Below are 8,824 nucleotides of genomic sequence, written 5' to 3'. Positions count from 1 at the left end.
GCTTTCAGGATTCTGTCTTTGTCTTTGGTTTTGATGAGTTTGATGATGATGTGTCTTGGTAATTTTCTTTTGGGGTCTATCCTGTTTGGGGTCTGCTGGACTTCCTGAATGGATATATTCTCCTTTTTCACCATATCAGGGAAGTTTTCTTCCAACAAATCTTGGCAAATTTTCTGAGTGGTTTTCTTTTTCTCTTCCTGTTCTCAAATTCCAATGACACGTAGGTTATTCCTTTTGATGGTCTCATGCTCATGAACCTTAGGCTTTCTTCATTTTCTGATTGATCCCTTTCCAAACAATTATTCAGGTATTTTTCTTCAATGTAATTAATTCTGTCTTCCATTGCATAAATTCTCCTCCTTTGCCCTTTCAATGTGTTATCTAATCTTCTGGATTTCTATCTGTAGATTTTGAACCATTTCTAATTTTTCATTCATTTTGTCATTTTGTTCTTGTAATTTCTTCTGAAGTTCTTCTAGGTTTTTGTTTGTGTTTTCCTTGATTTGCCTCTCAATCCTTTGAAGATACTTAAATTTATTCATTTTGAAGCTTTATCAGGGTGTTTCAATGTTGCTGCTTCCTCAGGAATGTGTTCTGGGTCTGTACCCTGCTCCCTTGTTTCTACCACTTTATCTTGCTTCTTTGTGTGGACCATGATGGTCTGTTGTCTCCGAGACATTGTGACATTGTTGTATTTAGATCTCTGTTAACTTTTTGTGAAGAGAAGCTCATGGTGAGTCAGGCTTGTCTTGGTGATTGTTTATCGTAGGCCCATTGGTGGAGAAGTAAGTGGTGGCTCTCACTCAGTAAGTGTGGGTGTGGTTGTATAATATGAGGACTGTTGCTGTCTCCTACTAAGTTAGACAAAAATAACAGTTGAGTAGACATAAAAAATGTAAAAGCAAGTGGACAAAAAACACAGAGTGCAATGACACAAGAAGACTAACCAGAAAAAGAAAAAAGGGAAACAAAACAAAAAAACACCACACTATCTGGGGAGAGGGCATTAAGAGAAAAAAGGTACAGAAGGAGAATAATGAAGGAAAATAATTGGAAAAATGCAAAAAGAAAAACAAGTAATGGGGTTAACCATGAGAAAGAGAAGAAAATTTGAACCAGGAACAGGAAAAAGAAAAAAAGCTGAAAACTGGAACCTGAGAATTAAAGAATAAAGAATAATAGTAAAAAGGACAAAATTAATAATAATGATAGGAGTTTTCAAACCCATAACAAACTAAAAAAAAAAAAAAAAAAAATAGAGTAGAACAGGGCATGGCACCCAGGCTCCATCCAAGCACACAAACTAGGATGGAATTCCTGTAGGCCCAGATGACGTGTCCATTCACCAAGAGGGTGTGAGATATCAGAGTAACAAGGGTAATGTCGCACATTTCTAGTCCTCCACATCCAGAATGTCCTTGTGGTTCCCAGCAAGTGGAGCCTGTTCTTAAATCCCTGGAATTTGGGTGAACACTGTCACTTTAAATATCCAAAACGGTCAAACCACTTGTAAACATTCAAAATGGCTGTGCCCTCTGGACAGGCAAAAGTCCACGGCTCAGCCCACTTTCCTCTTTGCTTCTTCCCCTTTTATTCACCAGCCACCAGAGAAGTTGTCCATACATTCCCTGGCTAGCAGAATTGATTTTTAGGTTAATTCTTAGGTCCCTTCGCCACTTGGCAATATGCAAGATGTCTGTTCCTTTAGGATCACTGCTGGACTGCAGTTTCATATGTCTTCCATTTTGGTGTTTTCATGCAAATTCTTCTGCTAGTTGAAGTTTATTCAACTTCCATAACCTTCTCTTTGAAGCTCAGGGATCCAGGATCTTCTTCGGTATCTGTGTTAATTGGTTCCCCTTTTGTTTGTTGAAGAGGATCTGTGAAGTCTTTCTGCCTATTCCTCCATCTCACCAGAACTCCTGTATATTAATAAAAATTTTTAAGTTTAAAAGTATAAAAACTGAAAGGAGACTTTACTGAAGGAGCTCAATAGCATATTTGAGCCAGTAGTAAAAAGAATCATTTAATTTGAAAATAGTTCAGTTGTCTTCTTCCAGTCTGAGTAAAAGAAAGAAATGAAAAGAATGGAAAAAAAGAACCCAACCTGTGAAACACTAGAAGAGTGCCCACCTATGCATAATAGAAGCCCCAAAAGGAGAGAAGAGAAAGGTATAGAAATGATATTTGAATGAATAATGACCAAATTACCCAAATTTAATAATAATAATAAAAACACTAATTTATACATGTGCAAATCTCAACAAAGTGCAAGTGCAACCAGTATAATAAACATGTAAACACATCATATCAAGCTATAAAAAACAAAGTCAAACACAGATTCTTGAAAAGAGTAGGAGGAAAACAACTCGTTATGTATAACGGATCATCAAGGGAATACAGGTTATTTCTCACCAAAAACTTTGGAAGCCAAAAAGAGTGATATTCAAGGGTCTGAAAAAAAAGAAAATCAACTAAGAATTCTATATTCAGTGAAATTGTCCATTGAAAAACGAGAAATGAAGATATAATACAATACCGATATAGATTCCATTATTATTCTTTAAAAAGATGGAAAAACTAATTATAAACTTTATACAGAAAGGAAAGAGACCTTGGATTAGCAAAACACTGCTAAAGAAAGACAAAGCAGGTGGTGTTACAATCCTCAATCTCAAAGCCTACTATACAGCACAGTAGTCAAGACAGCCTGTTATTAGTACACTGAGAGACACATAGACCAATGAAACATATTTGGGATCCCAGTAGCAAATCCTTCTACCTGTGGACAGCCAATCTTTTGTTGTTGTAGTTAGGTGCCATCAAGTCATCTCTGGCTCATAACAACCTCATGTACCGTAGAACAAAACACTGCCTGGTCCTGTGCCAGCCCATGATTTTTGCTATACCTGAGCTCATTATTGCAGTCACTGTGTCAATCCATATAATTGAGGGCCTTCCCCTTTTTGTTGTTCCCTTTCTTTACCAAGCATGATATCCTTCTCCAGGCAGTGGTCCCTTCTTACAAGATGTCCAAAGTAGGTGAGACAAAGTTTGGCTATTCTCACTTCCCAGGAGCATTCTGGCTGCACTTCCTCCAGGATGAATATATTAGTTCTTTTAGCAGTCTATGGTACTTTCAGCATTCTTCACCAACACCACAGCTCAAAAGCATCGACTCTAAGTTCAGTCTTCCTTTTTCATTGTCCAGCTCTCACATGCACATGAGGCAATTGAAAATATTATGGCTTGTGTCAAGAGCACCTTAGTCTTCAAAGAAACATCTTTGTTCTTCAGCACTTGAAAGTTTCCTTGCAGCAGATTTAGCCAATGCTATAAAATGTCTGATATCCTGACTGCTGCTTTCATTGGTGTTGATTGTAGAATCAAGTAATATGAAGTCTTTGACACTTCAATATTCTCTCCATTTATCATGATGCTGCTTATTGGTCCAGTTGTGAGGATTTTTGTGTTCTTTATTTTGAGGTGTAATCCATACTGTAGACTGTAGTCTTCAATCTTCATCAATAAAGGTTTCAAGTCATCCTTACTTTAAGTGAGCAAAGTTGTGTCATCTGCATAACATAAGTTGTTAATCAGTCTTCTCCAGTCCTGATGCCATGTTGTTCTTCATATAGTCCCGCTTCACGGATTATTTGTTCAGCATAATGTTTGAATAAGTATGGTGAAAGATACAACCCTGACACACTCCCTTCTTGATTTTAAACTGTGCAGTGTCCCCTATTTCTGTTCAAACAACAGGCTCCTCATCTATGTACAAGTTCCTCATGAGCAGAATTAAGTGTTCTGGAATTCCCATTCTTCTCAATGTTACCAACAATTTGTTATGATCCACACAATCGAATGCTTTTGCATAATCAATAAAACACAAATAAACATCTTTCTGGTATTCTTTGTTTTGAGCCAAGATCCATCTGACATCAGCAATGATATCTTTTGTTCCACATCCTCTTCTGAATCCAGCTTGCATTTCTGGAAGTTCTCTGTCAATATACTGCTACAACCATTTCTGAATTATCTTCAGTAAGATTTTACTTGTATGTGATATTAATGTTATTGTTTGATAATTTCCACATTCTGTGGGATCACCTTTTTTTTGGAATGGGTACAAATGTGGATCTCTTCCAGTCAGTTGTCCAGGAAGTTGTCTTCCAAATATCCTGCCATAGCCGAGTGAGTGCCTCTAGTGTGACATCTGTTAGTTGAAACATCTCATTGGGTATCTTGTCAATTCTGGGAGCCTTGTATTTCACCATTTCCCTCAACGCAGCTTTGATTCTTCCTTCACTATCATTGATTCTTGATCATATACTACCTCCTGAAATGGAAGAACATCAACTAATTCTTTTTGATACAGCGACTGTGTATTCCTTGCATCTTGCTTTGATGTTTCCTGCATCAGTAAATATCTTGCCCATAGAATTTTTCAATATTGCAACTCAAGGCTTACATTTCTTTTTCAGTTCTTTTGGCTTGAGAAATGCCAAGAGTTTTCTTCCCTTTTGGCTTTCCAACTCCATGTCTTTGCACATTTCATTATATTAATTGACTGTCTTCATGAGCTGCTCTTTGAAATCTACTCTTTATCTCTTTTTTCTTGTCATTTCTTCCATTTTCTTTAGCTACTCTCTGTTCAAGGGCCAGTTTCAGAGTCTCTTCTGACATCCATTTTGGTCTTTTCTCCCTTTCCTGTTGTTAATGACCTTTTGCTTTTTTCATGGATGATGTTCTTGATGTCATCCCACAATTCCTCAGTTGTCAGTAATTAATGATCAAAGCATCAAATCTATTCTTTAGATGACCTCTAAATTCAGGAGGGATGTAATCAAGGTCATATTTTGGGTCTTGTTTAATTTTCTTCAACTTCAACTTGAACTTGCAAATGAGAAGTTGATGGTCAGTTCCACGCTCAGCTCCTGGCCTTGTTTTGGCTGAAGATATTGAGCTTCACCACTGCCTTTTGCCACAGATGTAGTCAATCCTATCCCTGTGTGCTCTGTCTGGGTAAGTCCACATGTATAGCCACTGTTTGTGTTGTTGAAAAAAGGTATTTGCAATGAATAAGTTGTTTATCTTGCAAAATTCTATCATGTGATCTCCAGCATTATTTCTATCTCCAAGGCCAAATTTTCCAACTACCAGTGATTATTCTTTGCTTCCAACTTTTGCATTCCATTCACCAGTGATGATTAGCACATCTTGATCACATATTTGGTCAATTTCAGACAGCAGCAGTTGGTAAAATCTTCAATTTCCTCATCTTTGGCTTTGGTGGTTGGTTCATAAATTTGAATAATAATAATATTAACAGACTTTCTAATAAGGATATTATTCTATAACTGATAACATTGTACTTCAGGACAGATCTTGAAGCATTCTTTGTGAAAATGAATGCCATGCCATTTATCTTCAATATGTCACTTCCAGCAGAGGGGATCATATGGTTATCTGATGAAAAATGGCCAATACCAGTCCATTTCAGCTCTCTAATGCCTAGGATAGGAGCTCTGGTAGCATAGTGCCTAAGGCACTTGATTGCTAACCAGAAGGCTGGCAGTTCAAACCCACCAGCCACACCTTGGAAGGAAGGTTGGACAATCTACTTCCATAGTGATACTGCTTCAGAAACCCAAGGAGGAGTCATTATGATTCAGGTCCAATGCAACAGCATATAATAACAACAGCAATGCCTAGGATATTGATCTTTATGCATTCCGTTTCATTTTTGACAACTTCCAATTTTCCTAGATTCATACTTCATACATTCCATGTTCTGATTATCAATGGATTTTTGCAACTGCTTCTGTCATATTGAATCATGTCACTTCAGCAAATGGAGGTGCCAAAAGCTCTACATTATCCATATCATTAAGGTAAGCTGTACTCTGATGAGGCAGCTCTTTCCCAGTCATATTTTGCCCTTTTTCTGACTTGAAGGGCTCATCTTCCAGTACTGTATCGAACAATGTTTCAGGGCTATTCATAAAATTTTCCAGTAATATATAAGACAGTGTTTCACTCCTATTCATAAGTTTCTCACTGGCCAATTCTTTGAGAAATAGATGGTCTTTTCCTTCTTCTAAGTCAGCTTCAGTCTGGAAGCTCCACTGAAACCGGTCCACCATGGATAGCCTTGCTGGCACAGTCTCCAGAGTCACAGAAGCATGTAAGCCACCACAGTATGACAAACCAACAGACAAGTTTGTCTCCCTTAGTTGTTTCAACCACTCAGCTCAATTCCTGGGCTTCCCCTTACCTGTTCCTGCCAGCCCTGTCTGCTGCTGCTCCCTGCCACTTTTGGGGCTGTCCTCAGCCCTGTTTATCTGTTCCCTCTGATGTTCTGCAAAATGAAACAAGATTCATACTTCACACAATACACAAAAATGAACTCAAGATGAATCAAAGACCTAAATGTAAAACCCAAAACTATAATGTTAATCAAAGACAAAATGAGAGCAAACTTAGGGGCCCAAATTTATGGCATAAATAGGCTATCAAGCATGACCCAAAATGCATAAACAGCAGAAGATAAACTAGATGTCTGAGATCTTCTAAAAATATAATCCTTTTGTGCATCAAAAGGTTTCTCCAAAAGAAAAAAAAGAGAACTGATAAGTTAGGAAAAAATATTTGGCAACAACATATCTGCTGAGGATTTATCCAAAAATTTATAGAAATCTTCAACACCTCAATATCAAAAAGATAAGCAATCCGATTTAAAAATGGATGTTGGACATGAACATACACTTAACCAAAGAAAATATTCTGGTGCCCAACAAACACATGAAGAAACACTCACAATCGTTAACCATTAAAGCTAAACTCACTGCCATCAAGTCAAGTGTGACTCACAGCAACCCTTTCTTGGGTTTTCGAGGTGGTATCACTATGGAAGTAGATTTCTTAACCTTCCTTAGAGAGATGCAAATCAAAACAACAGTAAGATACCATCTCACTACAACAATAACAGCAAAGGTCAACAAGACAGAAAACAAATACTGCTGAGGGTGTGGAGAAATTGGAACTCTCATAGAACTGTAAAATGATACAACCACTATGGGAAATGGTATGACACTTCCTTAAAAAGTTAGAAATGGAAATACCATTTGATTCAGCAGTTATCACTACTAGCAATATAATCTAAAGAAATAAGATCCAGAACGTAAATAGATATATGCACACCCATGTGCAATGCAGCATTATTCACAATAGGAAAGAAATGGAAATAGTCTAAATGCCTATCAACATATAAATGGATAACCAAAACTATGGTACATACACACAATGGAATACTATGAAACATTAAAGAACATTGAAGAATCCATGAAACACCTCATCATGAGTATGAACTTGGAGGACATTTTGCTGAGTGATATAAGTCAATCACAGAAGGACAACTATTGTAGGAGTCCAATATTATAAAAAATGGAAGAGGGATTTACACAGGGAAGGAAATTTTTTTTGTTGGTTACCAGGCATGGGAAAGGAGGGGAGGAAAAATTCTAGTTAGTTACAAGACATATATTGATTTGGATGAAGCAAAAGGCAATAGAACAAAATAATGTGACCAGCACAATATTATTAAGAAAAAGGAAGACATGAAGATGTGGACATGAGGTATAGATAACAAGGCTAAACACAATTAGAAAATCAATCCTGCATTATCAGTAATAAAAAACATTAATCTACTGGAAGGTACATAGGTAGACAGGCAAGATGATCATGTATGGGTAAGTGAACAGGAATATACACAAGACCATATAAAAATTTGACAGACAGTATATCTACATACTTACTTGTATGTGCTATAAAAAATGTCCATATACATTATAGGGCTAACAGAGAAAAAAGTTATGATAACTTCTTAGCCACAAGCAAACACCTCGAGGGAATGAGTCACTGAGACTGAAGGTTTGGGACCACAGTCAAGGGTGCATCAAGCTCAATTGGGACAACATAGTACACCAAAACATTGATCTACATCCTACTTCAGTGATTAGTGACTGGGATCTTAACAGTTTGCCAGTGGTCATCCAAAGTGCAACTAATGGTCTCTCTTCATTCAGAGCAAAAAAGAGTAATAAAAGCCATACATATGTAAACAATTAGTCCAAGAGACCAATAGACCATGGGAACCTAAGCCCACATGACTCTGAGACCAGAAGAACTAGATGGTGCCCAGCTACCAATGTCAACCCCTTGGAAAGGGGAAAGGGAAAGGAATCAAAATTGGAGAAGATGAATAGAGTGGGAGGAAAAATTTGGAACAAAATTCAAAACCATAAACACCAGATTACTAGTGGGATAGAGATTGGTGAAACCGCCCTAGACTATGGGCCCAAGTCACCCTTCAGGCCTGGAATGGAACTCATTTTCATGGCTCAACTCTCAGCCTAAAAATAGGCAGGCCTATGAGCTGAACAACTACACCAGGGAGATGCACTCCTTAGAATAGTCAATCATGGGAGATCAAAAGGGCAGTATTTGTACAGAGAGAAAATGAGGCAGGCAGGAACACAGGTAAGAAGGACATAGAGTAGGGGTAACCATAGTGAGGAGGTGAGGAGATCTGTTACATTGCAGAAATTGTAATCAGGTAAGGATATCCCAGGCAAGAGAAACAGCATGGGTAATGGCAACACAGCTATCATGCTGGGGAACAGTGATATTATTACTAAGGATAAAAATGGAGAAGATGGTTGCAGCTAAGGAATTCAAATTTGTAATTTATTGTAGACTACAGAGAAATGGAGGATCATTGGTAGTACACAGATATGAAGATATTTCTTTACACACACACACA

The sequence above is a fragment of the Orycteropus afer genome, unplaced genomic scaffold (assembly GCF_000298275.1).
Source record: "Orycteropus afer afer isolate SDZICR_OR568_19922 unplaced genomic scaffold, OryAfe1.0 scaffold00331, whole genome shotgun sequence".
Lineage (NCBI taxonomy): Eukaryota > Metazoa > Chordata > Mammalia > Tubulidentata > Orycteropodidae > Orycteropus > Orycteropus afer.
This window is presented reverse-complemented; position numbering follows the sequence as displayed.